The sequence below is a fragment of the Pseudopipra pipra genome, chromosome 6, assembly GCF_036250125.1.
Source record: "Pseudopipra pipra isolate bDixPip1 chromosome 6, bDixPip1.hap1, whole genome shotgun sequence".
Classification (NCBI taxonomy): domain Eukaryota; kingdom Metazoa; phylum Chordata; class Aves; order Passeriformes; family Pipridae; genus Pseudopipra; species Pseudopipra pipra.
Window position 1 is genome coordinate 63,261,649 of NC_087554.1, and position 19,260 is coordinate 63,280,908.

Below are 19,260 nucleotides of genomic sequence, written 5' to 3' on the forward strand. Positions count from 1 at the left end.
CCTGGCACCAGCTGCTCCAACTCATCACCCACAAACCAGAAAGCCCCCCAAAATAAAACTAAAAAGTCATAAAACTCAAATTCTGTGCTCTGTATGTAAGGAAAGAGCTGCAGCATTCCCTGGAACAGCCAGGACCCCTGTGCCTGGCACAGGCTGTACCCCTGGCTCTGCCAGGACAGCTCACCCCGGGGTGAAGGCTGGTGCCACATCCTCATCCACCCTCACCCATGGTGGGGTTTTTCCCCTCTTTCCAGCATTTCCAGGAATCAATATGCCCCATGGCTGAGGCTTTCCTAGGAATACAGGAATATTTCTTCAGGAATATGAGATGCTGCTGCAGACACGCATCTGCCCAGCCAGTGCTCCTAGGAGGTGATCAGTCAAACAAAGCAGAGAAAACAATGCTCACAGAACGTTTTCCCAAATATAAATCCCTGTTTTTCAGAGATATTCATTCCAGTCTCCAAGGCAGAAAAGGCCTTTTCCATTTCTCCATCGCCGAGCTCAGCAAGCGGCCCTACCTGCTGAGCCGGATGGGATTTATCACATTCCCCTGGCTGTGTTTATGGCAGGACTGGATCTTAAGCTGTTGCACGAGGAATACCAGGCCTGTATTAGGCTTCACACCCAGCCTAAGCCGATACCTCATCTCATCCCATCCCTCAGACACCCCAATCACCTCCGCAGGGATCGCTCCAAGCTCCTACCAGCTCCCAGGCTTGTGCTGCTCCTTCCCGGCCCAGACACCATGGAGAGGGGCCTTCCTTCCCAGCCATCCCAGCATCAGCAGGAAAGGATAATACACCTGTGGGGCCAGCAGCATCCCATCCTGGAGCTGCCCCATCCCAGCAGTGTGGGAAGCTTCCCACAGAAGTGCCCAGGCCAGCCGGGTGGGGTGAGCGTGGAGAAGACCTTTAATTACACAGCACCGGGTGTTTTTCCAGTTGCAGAGGCCCAGCTGCATGTTCTCCACCCGTGCCAGGTGCCATTAGTCCTGCTTGATGACTAATTGGCAATTAATAATGTCTTTGAATCATGCAAATGGATTACAAACATCAGCAGTTCGATTATTTTAGTGCCTTTGCGTTAGCAAAGCGCTGCGGTGCTTGGGGGCTTGAGTTATAGTTTTTTATGCTATGAGCTGGGAAAGCGAGTGTTTAGGGATACAAAAGGATCATTCCCACAGCAGCCAGCAATGAGCTGCCAGCCCAGGGAATGGCTGGCACTGGAATTTCCATGGCTGACCCATGGAATGGGAGCCACGGCTTCGAGGCAGGGCTGAGCCCGCCGGTGCCCAGCTGATGAAAGGCCACTGGGATGTGTCTGTCTGCCTATGCTGGAGGCTGGGATGTGCCAGGCTGGCCTCAGCGCTGCTGCTCCTGCTCCAGGTGCCTTGGGAGAGTAGGGAAGGACGTTAAAAACAGCCTCAAATAGCAGCAGGAGCAGCAGCCGCGGCAGCACCCAGCCAGCTTAGCTTTGCTTATGCTAATGGGGGAGAAGAGACTGCAAACAGCTCCAGGTGAGAAGATTGGGCACTGAGGAGGGAGCTGGGATTTTCCACAGGCAGGCAGCCAGCCCCATGCCTTTTATCTGCTCTCAGGAGTGTCTGGTTCCTGGGGGATGGATGCCTGGCTGCCCCTCACCCCGAGGCTCCCACTGCTGCGTGGGGAGCAGCATCCCCGTGCCAGTGGATCCATGGCCCCCAGGTCGGGATTATCAGGGGGGGTTTGGTATCCTCTGAGCATCTCATTCCTGCAACCATCTGCAGGAGACTGGGGAGAAGCTGGACAAGCAGCACAGGGTCAACATGTAGCCCTCCAAAGGCTTCAGAAATTCTGCATGCGGGTGGTTTGGGAAGGGCAGGAAACACAGCATCATTTATTTCGTTTTCTATTTCCAGGCAGCACCATTTGGAGCAACCCTTTCCCCTCCACAGCCCCATCCCAGCAGGACCAGCTCCCTTGGGCTTCTATAGTAAAAACCACAGTGGTGGCAACCCCTCCTCAGCGATGCTCAGCCCTTTAAATCCATCAGGATACAAAGCTGAGGTGCTTTTTCATAGCACTTATAGGCTGGTTATACTCCAAGCTGTGTTCCCACACTGTCATTCCTTTTAATTTTGGGGGAGCAGGGAGTTCATACCAGCCCTGACAACACTGCTGGCCACCCAGCAAGTCTTGCTCTGGGTTTAAAGAGGCATCTTTGGGAAGGATAAGCAAGATAAAGGAATTAAACACCCCAAAATAAAAGAAGAGGCACTTGGAGTGCAGTGGGAACACCTGCACTTCTGCCTCCCTGACTCCAGGACTGGTTTTGCAATCAGATCTCCCGGAGTATGAACTTACACAAAGAACATGGAAAACCAGCAAAGGTCCTATTTTTCCGCAGCCTGGACAACTCCCAGCAATAGGTTTGCAGACCTGGAGACCAGGAAAATATAAGTCACTCGTGCAATGGGCTGTGTGATGCTGTCAAGTGCTCAGGGAGATCTTTCACGGAGGGGAAAGTCATTTGGGAATGAAGTAAAAGGTACTTTTTTCCTTTCCTGCCTCTTCCCAAATGTTTTGCCTTACACTGAACAGACCCTGCTCAGGGAACACCTCGATAAACACTTTCCTTCCCAGGCTACCCAAGAACTTCTTAAAAAAAAATAATCTGTGTTCCTTTGATGAATCATTTGCATTCGAGGTAATTAAACTTTAATCAGCAAAGCCAAAGAAAATGAGATTTTTTTTTTTCCAGCAGAGATGAGATAGAGATGGACCTGATTCCTATCAGATCTAACGTGCCCCATTAACACTGCCCAGCTCCTGCAGGTCTCTCCATCCCTCTTGTGGGAAACAAGACGAGGAAGAACAAAGGGAGCAGGGAAACAGCAGGATAATTCATGCGTTTTCCAAGTGAAATGGCACTGCTCAGTTCATGGGGATAAAAATGACCTCCTTGTTCCTGTCTGCTTTCTTTATGCATCACTTGCCAACCCTCAGTGCTGGAAAAATCCTCCCCACCCAGGTGGGGGAGCCGAGGGCAGCAACCTGCTCATTACTGGAGCTGGATGAGCCAGCGAGGCAGCGGGAATGCGGGCAGGAGGCTGCTCCCTTTCCCTTTTTGCCCCATCTCCCTCTCCGTGCCCATTCTTGTCCCTATCCTTGTTTCCATCCTTATTCCCTTCCTCTTCCCTATCCTTGTTCCCATCCCCATTCCCACCCCTATCCTTGTTCATGTCCTCATTCGCATTTCCATCTCTACTCCACCTGCATTCCTATCCCCATCTTTATCCTCATTCCCATCCTCATTCTCATTGTCATCTCTATCCTTGTTCCTGTCCCCATTCCCATTTCCCTCCCCGATTCATCCCCATTCCCATCCCCATTCCTATCCCTATCCTTATCTTTGTTCCCATTCCCATTCTCTTCTCCATCCCCATCTCCTTATCCATGACCATCCCCATCCCTATCCTTATTCCCATCCTGGTTCTCATCCCCATCCTTGATCCCATTCCCATTCCATTCTCCATATTCATTGCCATCTCTATCCTTGCTTCTGTCCCTATTCCCATCCCCATCCCTATCCTCACCCCATCCAACTCCCTATCCTTGTTCCCATCCCCATTCCCATCGCCATCCTTGTTCTCATCCCCATTCTCTTCTCTACAGTCATCCCCATCCCAATCCTTGCGTCCCTATTCCCATCCCTATATTCACCCCATCCCCATCCCTATCCCTGTTCCCATCCCTATTCCTGTACCCATCCCCATCTCTATCCTTGTTCCTGTTACTATTCCCATCCTCATCCCTACCTCTTCCCCGTTCCCATTCCTATCCCCATTTCTTTACCCATCCCCATCCCTATCCCTGTTCCTGTTACTATCGCCATCCTCATCCCTACCCCTTCCCATTCCCATTCCTATTCCCATTCCAATCCCAGTGGGGGACAGACCCTCTCCTTCAGCAGCAGCTGGAGAGATTTTAGATAAATCCCAGGTTTTTAGCTAAATCCCAGAGTTTTTTTGGGTTTTCATGGGTGACAGTCCTGCTCAGCCACTTCCTAAGGGATGAAATCTCCAGAAAGCAGGGAAGAGTGATCCTGATCTAGTGGATGACATTCCTGCCCATGACAGGCTTGGAATGAGATGATCTTTAATTTCTCTTCCCACTCAAACCATTCTGGGATTCTGTGAGTCCATGAAGAGCACGGAAACGGAGTGAAACAGCCCTGGGGACAAGATGTTTGCAAACCACTGAGCATTCCTTCTCTTCCCTGCAATCCTGAACACGCTTCCCTGTCTGCTAATAACTCTCTGGGATGTCAAAATAACAGCCTGCGCCCTTCCTGTGTCTCGGCACACACCAGTTCCTCTGCCAGCAAATAATGGCCAGAAAAATAACTCAAAACCTGACATTTTTGAGGTTCTCTGAAGGGCCAAAAGTGGGTCTTTGGTGGGAAAAGGTTGGAAGAAACCCCGGGATATTCTGCTGGGAGCGGGACGTGTCTGCCCTGCCACCCACTGAATGGAGAGGGGACCAAGAACTGATGTCCCGGAGTGTCCCTGTGGGAAGGGTGATGCTTTTGGGAGGGGGGGGTGTGGATGCTGATGGGATGGAGGTCCCCAAAGTCAGCTTTGCAGGCAAGAGTGGGAGAGGGCTCCCTGCAAAGGGAGGGAAGGAGAGGAGGAGGAAATGAAAACTAATTAACTAATAAATATGCTGTGTTGGCTCAGGGCAGCAGGAGAGCAATCCAGAGGGCTGACTCACTCTGAGTCAGGCTGTGAGGAGTGGGATGAAATCTGGCACATCTCCTGCCTCAGCCACACTGCTGGGACACAGGGACTGATCCCAGACCTGCCAGGGCCAAGGATCCCACAGGGACCTTCTTCACGTGGGCACTGTTTTCTTTGCAGGAGAGAAATCTCTTTCCAGAGGGAAGCAAAGCCAGATTTGCCAGCTGGAGGGAGCAGCTCGAATGGACTCAGGCCTTTGGAATACATTTCCCTGTATCCCTATTTTCACCTTAAAATCAGGCAAATGCAGGGCAGGTGGGAAATCCTCCTTCACGCAGCCAACCCCACCGTGGCTGTGGGAGGAGCTGATGTTATCACTGTAGCTGGGGATCCCAGACACCAACCCCAAAGCCAGCAAATGCATCCAGAGCCAAAGGGATCACAGAATCATAGAATTCCAGAATGGTTTGGGTTGGAACAGACTTTAAAGCTCATCTCATTCCAACCCCCTGCCGTGGGCAGGGACACCTTCCACTAGACCAGGTTGCTCCAAGCCCCATCCAACCTGGCCTCAGACACTTCCAAGGATCCAGAGGCAGCCACAGCTTCTCTGGGAAACCTGTGCCAGGGCCTCACCACCCTCACAGCCAAGAATTCCTTCCCAATATCCCATCTAACCCTGCCCTCTGGCAGTGGGAAGCCATTCCCTGTGTCCTGTCCCTCCATCCCTTGTCCCAAGTCCCTCCCCAGCTCTCCTGGAGCCCCTTTAGGCCCTGGAAGGGGCTCTCAGGTCTCCCTGGAGCCTTCCCTTCTCCAAGCTGAACACCCCCCAGCTCTCCCAGCCTGGCTCCAAAGCAGAGGTACTCCAGCCCTCAGAGCACCTTCGTGGCCTTGTCTGGACTTGTTCCAGCAGTTCCACATCCTTCTGACGTTGGGAGCCCCAGAGCTGGAGGCAGCTCTGCAGGGGGGTCTCACCAGAGCAGAGCAGGTGAGAATCCCTCCCTTCACCTGCTGCTCACTCTGTGGATGAGCCCAGGACTCATGGCCGGCTCACACTGAGCTTCTCACCAACCAACACCCCCAAGTCCTTCTCCTCGGCGCTGTTCTCAGCCCCTTCCCTGCCCAGCCGGTACTGGAGGCTCCGGAGGGATGGATTGAGCCATGCCCTCCTTCCCGAGCCGGAGCGGTGCCGGTTGCCTCCGGCCGCGCTGCCCGGCGTGTCGGCGCACGCCGGCGGGGAGGTGCTGCCTTCCCTCTGCTTCTCCTCGTTCCTGCCCGATGACTGGGCGCGATTGCTTCACCCCACGGGCTCCGGCTCCCCCTTGGCACCCGCTCCCTGCTCCCTGGGTGCTGCTGCCCCGGGGCACGGGCACGGCGGGGGATGCACAGTGTGGGTGCGTGGCGAGGAGTGGGGCACAGGGTTAGATGTGGTCAAGAGCATCGCCCGGGGCTGGGCGGCGTCACCGCCCCGCACCCCCACCTCCAGCGGGCTGTGCCTGAGTTTTTGGAGGAGATTCTGCTCCTCCAGAGGGGACAAAGCTCCCATCTTCCCTCTCTGACCACTCTCAGCTCTCACTGTGCTTTCTGAGTTCGGTGAGAGGAGTCCTACTCCCTGCACAGGCACGAAGGAAAAGGCAGAGTAAAAAACTTCTGCAGTTGAGTTGGTTTTTTCCCACCCCCCGGAGGCTTTTGCGCAGGCTTACTTTCTTTTTTTTTTTTTTTTTCCTTTTTATTCTGTTTGTTCTCTCTCTCTTTTTTTCTCTCTCAAAATATTTTCAACCGATGCGTTCCTGAAGACTTTCGCCTCCTGACAAAAACCTGGGCTCCCAGCCAGCACATATTTCTGATAATTCATCCATTATTAAATGAAATCAAAGATAGAAGTGAAGAAGAAAAAAAAAACCAACGCAGGAGTGTTTGCATCCAAGAGAGAGGCTGTTTACAGCTGGGATGGGAGTTTCTTTGATGGCAAAAAGATCTCCCCAAGGAAAACCCACCCAAGATTCTTGTCCTGCTCATCAAACTACAGCCATCTCTTTGTGGCCATGCAAAAAACAAGGCATTCTACAGTGTTTTCCTGCCTGGATAAAGGCCATTCCCTCCTTGCTGTGTGCTGGAGTGACAGGAGCCCTCACTTGGGTGGGTGCTGCTGGATATTCCCCCCTCCCTGCCAGCGGGTTCCCTGGGGAGAGCCTTCAACCCATGGCCAGAGACAGCCCGACTGGATCAGCCAGTCCTCTCCAAACCGGAGCGAGAGGAAAATCTGATGGAGAGGGAGGGGCACAGCAATTACAGTCTTTTGCTTTAATAACCCTCGCTGCTTCCCCGAGTCCGTATTTACATCCTCGGCACCCAAGTACTAATTAAACTCTCTCTGCTCAGGTCTAAACAACAGCAGACCCTCCTGTTATTAAAAGCAGAGGCAAAACTGAAAATAAACCTGATTTTTATGGCTTTGGAGCCTCAAAACCCCCTCTATTATTAGTTGGCTGATCAAGGTGGGCAACAGGTTTTGAGGCCATGCATCCATGCTCTGTTAGGGCATCAATACACTGCATCTACCTCCAGGGGATGGTGGGGATGGAAAACTGCATGGCAAACTGCTCCAAGCCACTGCTCCCCTCTCAAGCCATTTTTTGGCCATTTCCATCACCCACAAGGGAGAAAGTGGGTCTTGGGGTCTGCAGGCACAGGAGAACAGGCTGAGCTGTGGTTGTGCCGGTGCCGCTCAGCGGCAGCTCGTGCCGTGCTGGAGCAGCTCAGGCCCTCTTGGTTTAAAGGAGCCATCAGAAAAAAATGTGAGAAAATTAATTATTCACTAGGACTGCTAATTAAGCTGATTTGCTCTGCGAGGGCATGGAAGGAAACGAGCTGGAGAAGCTCTTAATTGTTTAAAAAGAGCCGTCCTGCAGACGCTCCTCCCAAGCTGCTCTGCCCGCTGAGAGCGCCTGGTCCCATGTTTCACTGGGTCCAGAGGAGTTCCATAGAATCCCAGGATGGTTTGGGTTGGAAGGGACCTTTAAAGGTCATCTCATTCCAACCACCTGCTGTGGGCAGGGACACCTTCCACTAGACCAGGTTGCTCCAAGCCCCGTCCAACCTGGCCTGGAACACTTCCAGGGATCCAGGGGCAGCCACAGCTTGTCTGGGCAACCTGTGCCAGGGCCTCACCACCTCCCAGCCAACAATTTCTTCCCAATATCCCATCTAACCCTGTCCTCTGGCAGTGGGAAGCCATTCCCCCTCATCCTGTCCCTCCATCCCTTATCCCAAGTCCCTCTCCAGCTCTCTTGGAGAAGCCCCTTTAAGCCCTGGAAGGGGTTCTCAGATCCCCTGGAGCCTTCTCTTCTCCAGGTGAACCCCACCAGCTCTCCCAGCCTGTCTCCATGGAAGAGGGGCTCCAGCCCTTGGAGTGGCTTCATGGTCTCCTCTGGAATCACTCCAGCAGTTTGCCAGTGTCAGTGCCAACCTCCACCTTGCAGATGATTTCAAATCAGGAAAGATCAGCAACGAGCCACAAAGTGCTCCTGAACCCCCATCCCCAACCTGTGTGACCCCGTGCACCCAGCACCACACTGCTGCTCCTCAGGGAGGCTCCACGAGGAACCTGGGCGAAACCAGTCCAGAAAACAATAGCACCCCCATCATGCAGACTATTTTTAGATGTCCCAAGAGCTCAAGGAAGTCCTCATCCTGCCCCAGGTCCAGCACTGGAGCAGCCACGAGCAGGGAGTGAGTCAGGTCTGCACCGTGGGCATCTCTCGTTGCCCCTGGACCACCATGGGGTGCCTCATCCTTTTCTCTGCCCCAGCACCGTGTCCAGGGAAGCCCCCTGCCTGGGGAAACAGGGTCCCCACGGGGCAGCTGGGAGGATCCTCCATTGCAACCAGGCTTTCAAGGAGGGGTAGAAACCACTATGGGATGGCCAGCAAGGCACCCGGTCTGCCAACAGCCGGCAGGAAGCCTGAGCATCAGCTCTCCACATCACCATGATTCGGGCAATCCAGAGGGGATCCCAGACAAAAACACCCAAGGAACAGCTGCCATGCATGTCTATATAAACCCAAAGGCTACAGGCAGCTTGGTAGTGCAGCAATCCCAGCCCATTCCTCAGGTTATGGCAGCGGGAGCTGTTGGAAACAACCACCACCTGGACCTGCCATCGCTCCCCCTGACCCTAAGGCAGAGCAATCACCCAGTGCCCAAAGCACCCTTGGGTGGGTGGGTGTGGAAGGTGGAGCCCTCCATGCCCTGTGCCAAGGGAACTGGATTCCTCCCAGCTGCTGGGGTGCAGCAGTGGGAGCAGAGGTGCCCCCAGGACCTCCACCCAGCCTCCCACAGCAAGGAGTGGTCCCATTCCCTGCCCACACCCAGCCTTGCCCTCCCACTCCCACCACCATTTCGTTCCAGTCCCCCTTTGCTGGGACTTTCCCTGCCTGTCCTGTAGGGGCTGGTGGGGAAAACGCTCCCGATTCCCCGTGGCTGAGAACAAAAGGAGTTGTTTTGAACCAAAAGGATTCACCTCCGAGGCACTTTGAGAAGAACAGGGCGAAGTTGCCCCAGCCTCACTTCTCCCACAGAAATCAGGGAGGCACAAACATGGTGGGATTGTGGACGGGGAGCACATTCCTCCACCCCAACCCTTCACCAGGATGGGAGAAATCTGGGGCTTTGGCACAGGCACTGACAGAGATCACAAACAAAACCCAGGAAAAAAGGAGCAGATCCAACCACACGGCCTTGCACCAGGAGCTTGGGGTTTTCCCGAGACCACACCATCCTCCACAAGAATTCCCAGGCATCTTCACCATTCCTGGCACAGCTCTCGTGCCAAAATGCCGTGATAAAGGAAAGCACGGCCACGAGGAGCACGGCTGCCAACACTTGGCCAACCGTGTCCTCACCAGGAGAAGGCAAAGCTTTCTGACACCATGATTTCCCTGGGATCCTCTGCTGAGCTCTTCCAGCAGCTGGGAAGCATTTAGAGCTGTTCACAAGCCACAGGTAACACTTGGACAGGCACTTCTAAGTCAACACATCTCGCATGAGAGCCAGATAAGATGGTCCCACCAGCACCAGATCACCCTCTGCCCCACCTTCCCTTTCCCTTCCATGGCCCAACGCCATTAAAACAGGCCCTTGTTTTCCTACCTGGTGTTGGGAACATTTATGAGTCAGGTTCCTCCAGCAGCTCCATGGCAAGCTCGGGGATATCTCAGCAGAGCTGGAAGATAAAGCCACCAAAGGAAAGCTCAGTGTCCCTGCAGAGGTGGGATGCTTCAAGGCAGGTTCCTCCAGCCCCTCCCATGGGAGCCAGGGGGACCGTGGGGCTCTCCACGTCCTCCTGGGCTGGTGAGGCACCAGGATCCCTGGGAATTGTGCTCTGCTTGGAAGGACCTGCCCTTTTTGACTGGTGTCCAACCCCAAAGCGCATGTTCTTACCTGCTCAGTGGAAGACAGGGGAAGGCTGGACCACCTTTCCGAGAAACACATGGGTCTCAGCAGGGTTTGGATCTTGCTCTGCTCCTCCTGCTCTCCGCCCAAACGTTGTTCAGAAGAAAAGAGGCTGCAAAGTTGTGGAGAAAAGGTGGAGAAAAGAGGTCGGTGGTGCGAACGCTCCCCGCAGCCGGTGTCTCCACAGCTCTGCCGGTTGGTTAACAGAGGAGCTGTGATCAACAGGGATATTGATGTCAAGCTGGGACTTGTCTCCTCAGCGAGGGAAGGGAACAGCAGAGATTACTAAGCGATGCAGGAATGTGGTTTGCTTAATATGAGCCATCAACACAGAAGAGTAAAATAATGACAGATGTGTAATCACATTTCCTGAGTCTAAAACCATGAGATAGAGAATTTAAACACCACTTTTCCCAAGATCAAGAAGAGGAGCCGTTTGGCTAAGGACTCTCATTTGGTTACTAATTTCCTCGGCATTAAATCAGCTGTTTCCCAAATCTCTTGACGTGCTGTGCCAGCTCCGAGGACAGGGCTGGTCCCTGGCTCCCTTTGATGTGAGGGTAAGCAGAGGGAGAAGATGCTTTGGAAACATGGATACACCAACTGACCGAGCTGGCCTGGAGATCTGAGGTTCCTCAGCGTTGCTTAATTGTTTTATTCTAATGAAAGATGGTGAGACGAGTTTCACATGGATCTTTATCGGGGGAGCGGCGAGTGGTGGGAGACACGAATCCGGATCTGGGCTAAGCCAACCTTCCAAGGGCAGGCTGGGGGAAAACGGAGCCCTTTCCCCAGGAAAAGTGTGGCCATTGTGGGAAAGCCAGAGCCTCCTGCAAGGCTGGTCTGTGGCTGAGGGACACCAAACCCAAAGCCCACCAAGGCTGGGGGATGAAATGGCTTCTCGGCTTCCAGCTGTGGCGTTTTCCCAAAGGTCACGGGTGCAGGAGCTGGGAGGGAGCAGTTCCCTGCCCTCACCTCTGCAGATGGTGGGGAAGGGCTGGGAGGGAACGGTGTCATTTGCTTGTCAGGTGTTTTTTATTTGTCTCTTAAGATCAAAAGTGGGAAAAACACCAAGTAGGGAAGGTGCTGCTGGCACAGGAGCCAGATGTACAGGGACACTGGTCTGCCTCTTCTGGATTTGGGAAGCATGCTTGCTTTCCTGTAAGGACAGGCTGGGAGAGCTGGGGGGGTTCACCTGGAGAAGAGAAGGCTCCAGGAAGACCTGAGAGCCCCTTCCAGTGCTTAAAGGGGCTCCAGGAGAGCTGGAGAGGGACTTGGGATAAGGATCTGGAGTGACAGGATAAGAGGGAATGGCTTCCCACTGCCAGAGGGCAGGGTTAGAGGGGATATTGGGAAGGAATTCCTGACTGGGAGGGTGGTGAGGCCCTGGCACAGATTGCCCAGAGAAGTTGTGGCTGCCCCTGGATCCTTGGAAGTGTCTGAAGCCAGGTTGGATGGGGCTTGGAGCAACCTGGGATAGTGGAAGGTGTCCCTGCCCGTGGCAGGGAGTTGGAACTGGATGGTCTTTAAGATCCCTTCCAACCCAAACCATTCCATGATTCTGTGTTGTTTGCCACTGGCCAAGTTATCAACCCTTCCTCTGCTCCTCCTCCCTGTCTTTGTGGGACCTGTGGTCCCATGTTGCTTCACTCCTGTGCATCCATGGAATTTCTTGGATGGCTTCAGACAGTTGCAGCAACAGTCTCATAGTGGAAGAAGGGCAGAGACAGCAAGGCCCTGCAACCCTGGAGAATAAAGGAAAATTATTCATTTATTTAGCATTGCCCTTCATGTCCCTGTGCTGGACCTTGCTGGTGCTGGTGGAGCTGTGCTGACTGTACATCTGATGTCCTGAAAGACCATCAGCTCACAACTCCCTGGTGTGAGCCAGGAAATGTTCCTGTATTTCCAGGTAATTGGACAAAGTGGTTCCTCCCCTGAAGGTTCTTAACAAGCAGCGTCCCCGTATCCATGACCACGTCCGTGCCTTCCTCCCTGACCTTATTAGAGCCCACAAAGCTGTTTCCTCCTGCCATGGGAAAGGCAGCTCCTTCCCCTAAATGGACTTTAATTAGCCTGACTGCCTGCCAAGAGCTATTCTGGTGACACCCAGGCTCCAGTTGAGGCATGGTTTCACCCCAAACTGTGCAGAACCCGGGCACAGCTTGTCCCTGGCCGGTGGGGACCTTGTTCATCCAGAGGAACTGGGGGACAAATGTCCAGCACTGGGGTGGTAGCACTGGACATTGCACAAAATCATAGAATCATGGAATCCCAGAATGGTTTGGGTTGGAAGGGACCTTAAAGACCATCTCATTCCACCCCCTGCCATGGGCAGGGACACCTTCCACTATCCCAGGTTGCTCCAAGCACCGTCCAACCTGGCCTTGGATGCTTAAGGTGGCCTCGAACATTTATGATGCAAAGGGATAACTTGGAATCCAGGGAAAGCAGCCCATGCAGTGGATTCGGAAGCATTCACGGAGCAGCCACAGGAGGCAGAGCAACCTGCCAGCCCTGCCCGTGCGGAGCAGCTCTCCCCGTGCCCGGGGCACAGCCGGTTCCCGGGCGCGTCTCAGCCCCGTGGCCTCCGTTCAGGGCTGCAAATTTCCTCGTCACTCACTGGGTTGGGAGTCACCCTGGGTGGGATGCAGACTGGGCTGAGTCACACCCTCCCAGCTGGCCCTCTCTGCCCGGGGAGTCTAGACGGCGGCTGGCTGATGTGGAGACATCTCTGCGAGATACCTGCGCCGGGTCCCCACATCAAAGGGCCCCTGAGCTGCTAAAGTGGGGTTGTAATTAAGCCACCCCGAGGCAAGAGGAGAGAGTTTCTCCCAGGGCCGGCTGATCTCCCTCCACGGCTCCATCAGTCGGGGTGGTGGCCTCTGTCACTGTCCCAGGAGGCTTTGGTGGCTGCAGCAGGGTGTCCTGTCCCACAGATTGCGGGGATCGTGTCTGCTCTGTGCTGACCCTGGTCTAGAAATCCAAAACCTTTTGCAATCCAGCTGTGCTCTGCTGCAGTTTCTTCTCTCTCTCGTGCACAAGGAAACGAGCCCAGTGCAAGGACCAACGTGTCAGGAGCTCCTTAAACCCTTTTTCCTGCCCAAAAGCTGTGGAACAGACTCCAAGAAGGGTAGAATGAAGCTGAAGCCCTGGAAATCCTTGCAAACCCCACCACAGCCCGACAGCTGCTCACTCCATAGGTGACCAAGCATTGCAATGCAGCAGGGTGGAATTTGCACTTCAGGGAAAGCCCAGGAAAGCAGACATTTAATTAACCAGAGGAACCAGCTCCGTGTCACTCCTTGGTGCGAAGAGCATCCGAGTCTCATCTTTAGCAGTGCAAAAGGCTCCAAGGAACCCAATGCCTTGCAGGTGGGAGATGCTGGATGAAGTTTCCCCCTTTTCCCGGGGATTTGTGCAGCTGGACCGTTTCAAAGCCAGCTGGTGACCACAAAAAAAAAAGAAAAAAGAGAGAAAATTGGCACAAACCAGGATGTGAGCTCTGGTAGGCAGGGAAAGGAGATCCAGGTGTAATGTTGCCTTAACAAAAGCAGGGAGAGGCTCCTCAACTCACCATTAAAACCCAAGCTCCATAGGATATCCCTAAAGCTCACTTTAAAGGATTAACCACCGGTGAGGAGACCCCAGGAGGCAGCTGTACTCCATAATAAACCTCCATGAAGTGGAGCGTTGCTGCTGAAATCTAAGATACAAATTTAAAGAAAACAGTGTATTGAAAGGTGGATCTCATCCATCCAACTGGCTCTTCAGATGAATTACCCCACAGAAGGGGGTTATTTGGTTCAACAGGAAGATGACCATTCCAAAATGCAGGACTGGCTGCTCAGGCTGTAATTGTTCTCCACGCTGGGAAAATCCTTGTTATTGACTGGCCCGAGCAGACACACCAAGATGCACCAGGCAGACTTGCTGCAGAGCAATCAGAGAATCCCAGAATGGTTTGGGTTGGAAGGAATCTGAAAGGCCATCCAGTTCCACTCCCTGCCACGAGCAGGGACACCTTCCACTCTCCCAGGTTGCCCCAAGCCCCGTCCAACCTGGCCTTGAGCAAATAGAGGAACGAAGCAGCCACAGCTTCTCTGGGCAACCTGTGCCAGGGCCTCACCACCCTCCCAGCAAAGAATGGAAACTTGTCTTGGAATTGATTTTCCAGTTTCCAAGAGAAAAATTTTCACTCTTTCTATCATCTGTTAAATCCAAACTCTGTTTGAACACAATTTTTGTGCTCGTGCTCGCAGCTACACAACGGCCTCATTTCCCAGCAGAGGCAACCGGGGAAGGCTCAGTCGGGAAGCTCGGTGGGATTAAGAAAGAACTCCCCTTTGAAATGTGGAAACCTGGCTTAAAGCTGAGTAAGGATTTAAGGTTATGAATATTCCAGCAGCAAGCCAATGCAAACTGGCTTTAATGATTCATTCTGTCTCCAAGCTGATCGAGAAGTCGGCGCAGACTTAGATGATCAGTGACATTGAGATGAGAGGGACAAAGAGAATATAAGGTGCAGTGGCATGGTTTTATGGGTTGTATAATATTATATATTATATAATAGTGTATGTAATTTAATTATTATCCCCTGCTCAAACAGAGTTCACCCGTGGTTTGCTGTGTTCAGTCCACAGGGAACAGTCATGATGAAGAGGATGGGCTGGAGCAGAGGACAGGAGCTGGTCATCAACACATTCCCTTATCCAGGAGCAGGAGGGCCTGAGGGGCAGCAGCACGAGGTGAGTGAGAGAACTGCTGGTACAAAGCTCTGCTCACAGAGCCCTTCCCCTCCCTCCCACGGCTTTTGCAGGTTTGCTCCTCTTATAGCAACACAGGTTTCAATTTGAGGCAGGAGGAATTACCCAACCTCACTGCCCTGAGCAGTTCCAGGGCACTGTAAATGCAGGAACTTGTCAGAGCTGCAGTTGATTTGCAGATTATTTATTTGCTTATTAGATCACATTTGGCTAATAGCTCCTGTGATCCTCCACAGCACGAGCTAATAGATCTTCCCTGGAGACCCACCAGCGTCTGGCTCAACGGTCACCTTGGAAGCAACCCTAATTAATCCAGTTTTGCCTTTCTAATGGAGCCCTAGATGTCAGCCAGCAGAGCAGGAGGCATTTCCCTCACTGCCAGCCTTTGCTGGCAGGAGTGGAGGTGAGGAGGAGGAGGAGGATGGTCTGCCTGAAGCTGTGCCACGTGTCCCGTCACAGCCCCGACCTGCCGAGACCTCCTGAGGTGCCTGAGCTTGGCTCGGCGTGGATGTGTGTGCTGGACAGGGGTCCTTCAGTGGACACTCCTCTCCTTGCATGGAGATGGGGCAGTGGGAGAGGTGGAGGTGGCTCTCCAAGCGAGCTGAGCCTTGCACACACAGTCCCTGCAGTATTTTCCCAAGGGAGATGCTTTGTGTCCATCCTGAAGGGACATTCCAGCCCCTGCATGCTCTGAGCTGTCGTACCAATGGAGCATCCATCCACCTGGCTGCCCAGGAGAGCCTGTCCACCTCCAACACATCACGCACCTCTTCCCATCCCACCTTCTCCCTGAACCACTGATGGCTCTTCTTCAGGGACCTGATGTTCCTCCCCAGACCCTCTTCCCACTCTTCCAAGACCCGCACTTTGTCTCACCCTGACCCACCGACGGGCTCTTCTCCAGGGACCCCTGGAGGATGTTCCCCCCCAAATCCTGCTCTTCCCACCCTTCCAAGACCTGAGCTTTGTCTCATCCTGGCACGCACCCCTCCGGCACAGGGAATGTTTCCTCCTGGCACAACTCAAGCATGGCAAAAATGTGTCCTGGCTGGCTGGGGCTGCACGCCGTGGGCAGGCATCCCGAATCCGCCTCTTCTCCAGCACCATCCCACCATCCCTCACCCTTCTTCGCCTCCCTCTTCCCCCGCCTGCGAAACAAGAAGTCTTTGTCTGCTCGGCCCCTTCCGAGGAGCACGAACGGCTTGAACTTTCCCTGAGTGAGTTTTTCCCCTCCAGCAGGATCGTGCTGTGCCGGTGCCAGGGATTAACTAAGAGCATGACTCAACGAACCAGTTCAGACCAAGCAAGAACAACCCCTCATTTCTCTTCCAAGACTCCGGCTCAGCCCAGCACAGGCTGTTCTGGAGCATCAGAAAAGGTTAGTTAACTTGAAATATGGCTTTTTAAACAGTTTATTACATTTCCCCCCCCCTTTGTGCTGCAGCTGGTATGGGAGGATGATGGAAATACAATCAAGGAGATAATTCCAAAGCAGTTTTTCCCCAAATTTTCTGTCTGGTTTCAAGATTTCCCTCTTTGATCTTAGCATGTATTTCATAGAAGAGATACACTACGAGAAGTGATACATGCCATGGGAGGGAGATGGAGATTTTAGGGAAGGATGAGCTCCCCAGGTTGTGTTTGATAGAATCATGGAATCACTGAGGTCGGAAAAGACCTCTAAGATCATTCAGTCCAGTGTTAACCCAGCACTAAGTCCACCACTGAACCATGTCCCTAAGTGGCCCATTGGTTTTTTGTCCAGGAGATCAGCAGAGTCTCATGAGCTTCCCAGAATCCAGAGAGCCACAACATCCCGAGCTCCCCAGCATCTTCAGCTCCCCAACATCCTGAATTCCTCAGCATCCTGAGAGCCCCAGAGGACTCTGCCAGATGCCTCTGGCTTGTGACAGGGCACAGAGACGTGGCATGGAGGGACCCATCCTGCTCCCACAGGGTCGTTGGCTCTGGCTCCGATGGGGAGCAGAGGCAGCGCTGAAGGTTTCACCTGGGGAAAGCTGCAACACTGAAATGGGCTGGTAAAAGCAATAGTTAAAGAAGAAAAACAAGCAAACTAGAGAAGACTACAGAACTCCAAGCAGCCTGTGGTCTGGGAAACACAGCTGGGCAGGGCCACACTGGAGGCTGGAGCTGCAATTTGGGGTTGAAGCTGCCATTTCCATGAGGAGCATCATTAACGCTGTGTTTTTCTTTGCTGTTCCAGAGCTGCTCCCAAGCCCAAAAAGCCCCAGTGCTGCCAGGAGCTCGCCAGGAACAACCTACAGTGCTTGAGATTGCCCAGCAGGCCTGGCTGACGGGATAGTGCACGTGTCCTGCACATCCTGGATGAGCCACCTCAGCACCTGGATGGTCGGTGGCCCTGTGATGTCCAGGTCATTGCAGGGGGATAACAGGAGACAACCAGGAGACATTGGTGAGGGCCTGGCACAGGCTGCCCAGAGAAATGGTGGCTGGCCCACCCCTGGAGGTGTTCGAGGACAGGTTGGATGGGGCTTGGAGCAACTTGGCCTAGTGGGAAGGGTCCCTACCCAGGTGAGTGGGAACAAGATGATTTTTAAGGTCCCTTCCAAACCAAACCAAACCAAACCAAACCAAACCAAACCAAACCAAACCAAACCAAACCCTTCTGTGATTCTCTATATATATTCTATTCTTTGCTTTCTTGTGGATGACATGGAAAAGAAGAAGGAGGCAAGGCAGGAGCATGGGCTGTGAAGCAGCAGTGCCCAAGTGTGGGGCAGAAAAGTCTCCTGGGGTTTGGGATCATCAAGGGAGGGCAAGGGGTTGATCTGTACACACCAGCGCTCTGGAGGTTTGTCCTGCTGGAGCTCACTGGCATTTGGAGAGAAGGAAACCAGATCTTTAATGGCAATGGAATATCTACACCCAGCTCCACCAGGAGTAATCCTGCAATCAACTGGGACTGTCCCAGCAGGGAAAGGAGCCAGACCGGTTCAGGGGGATTGCGCCAGACTGGGCAGTGACCAACAAGCGCAACCCAGGGAGAACAACTTGAAAGCGATGCCGGGGTGGGAAACCAGATCCTCCTGCATCTGCAACGGGCTCCAGACCAAGGAGATGCCTGGAGAGGGGCTCTGCAGAAGTGTCCTGAGGAGCACACAGCCAGGAGCACTCTGGGTGTCATGAAGGAATATCCCTCCAGAGCAGAGCCGTGCCGCCGGCATCGCAGTCAGCCCGTGCTCCTCGTCTGATCTCCATCCAGCAAACAGATGGGCTGAGAACTGTTTGCCCTGTATTATTCCAGGGGGATGGACAATTTCAGTGCAGTGATATCTGAGCTGTCACAATTCCAGCCCAATGGCTTCATTTTCCTCTGCGACACCTGCCAAGCGTGGCTGACACCTGCTTTCAGCTTGGGAAGGAAAATCAAGGTGTCACCTTCACTTCCATTAGAAAACCACCTCGCTGGCCTTCCCACAAAGCTGAACACGCTGCATCTCCATGCTTGGAAAGAGGGATATGCAGTGGGAAGGTGCCTCATATCCCAAACAGAGCAGGGGGACAGGGACAAGCTGCGGGTTCGCGATGCGAGGGCTGCTCCACGCAGCGAACCAAGCAAGGCCAGAGTGGGTGGGAGGGAAGGTTTCCCAGCACTGAAATGTTTCATTTGGATGTTTTTCTACATGGAACTCTCTGCTTCCAAACAACCAGCGCTTTCTGTTCGGCGCTGACCTCAGTGGGAAGAAAAATTGCTGCACAAAAGGGACAACGAGCTGACGCCAGAAGCAAAAACTCGGCGCTGGTCCCACGAGCAGTTCTGGGTGGGTCCAGACAAAGCCTTTTTCAGAGCTTTTGTAAAAGCAGTGGAATAAAAATCCCTCAAAAATCTGATTTTTTTTCTTTTTTTTTTGGAGAACTCTAAAACACAGTTGGTTTGGACCCCCTGCACCAGCATCCTTCCAGTTTTATGGCTTGGCCCCTTCACCAAAAGTATCCATATCTTTCCTGTTTATTCCTCTTCTCTGGGATTCTTTTGCTCATTCATGTCAATAGAAAAACAACACCCCAATTAATAAACTCTGCGAAATCCTGAGGGCCTCATTAGAATTGTTGCCTGTGAGGGTGGGGAGGCCCTGGCACAGGTTGCTCAGAGAAGCTGTGGCTGCCCCATCCCTGGAATTGCTCGAGTCCGGATTGGATGGGGCTTGGAGCAACCTGGGACAGTGGAAGGTGTCCCTGCCCATGGCACAGGTTTGGAATGAGATGAGCTTTAAGGTCCCTTCCAACCCAAACCATTCTGGGATTCTGTGATGTTGATCAACCCTCAGTCTGGGTTTA

The 19,260-nt window shown here is 53.3% G+C and overlaps 1 protein-coding gene across 1 annotated transcript in view; it reads right to left on the reverse strand.

Annotated features, from left to right (window-relative positions):
* Positions 1-10,414, reverse strand: part of FRMD6 (FERM domain containing 6) — a 42,092-nt gene extending 31,678 nt beyond the window's left edge. Inside the window, exons 1-2 of the mRNA XM_064659627.1 lie at positions 10,163-10,414; positions 9,872-9,944 (exon numbers count right to left, since the gene is read on the reverse strand). The gene's annotated coding sequence lies outside the window, so the exon portion shown is untranslated. The remainder of the gene's footprint in view (positions 1-9,871; positions 9,945-10,162) is intronic.
* Between the last annotated feature and the right edge of the window lie 8,846 nt (positions 10,415-19,260).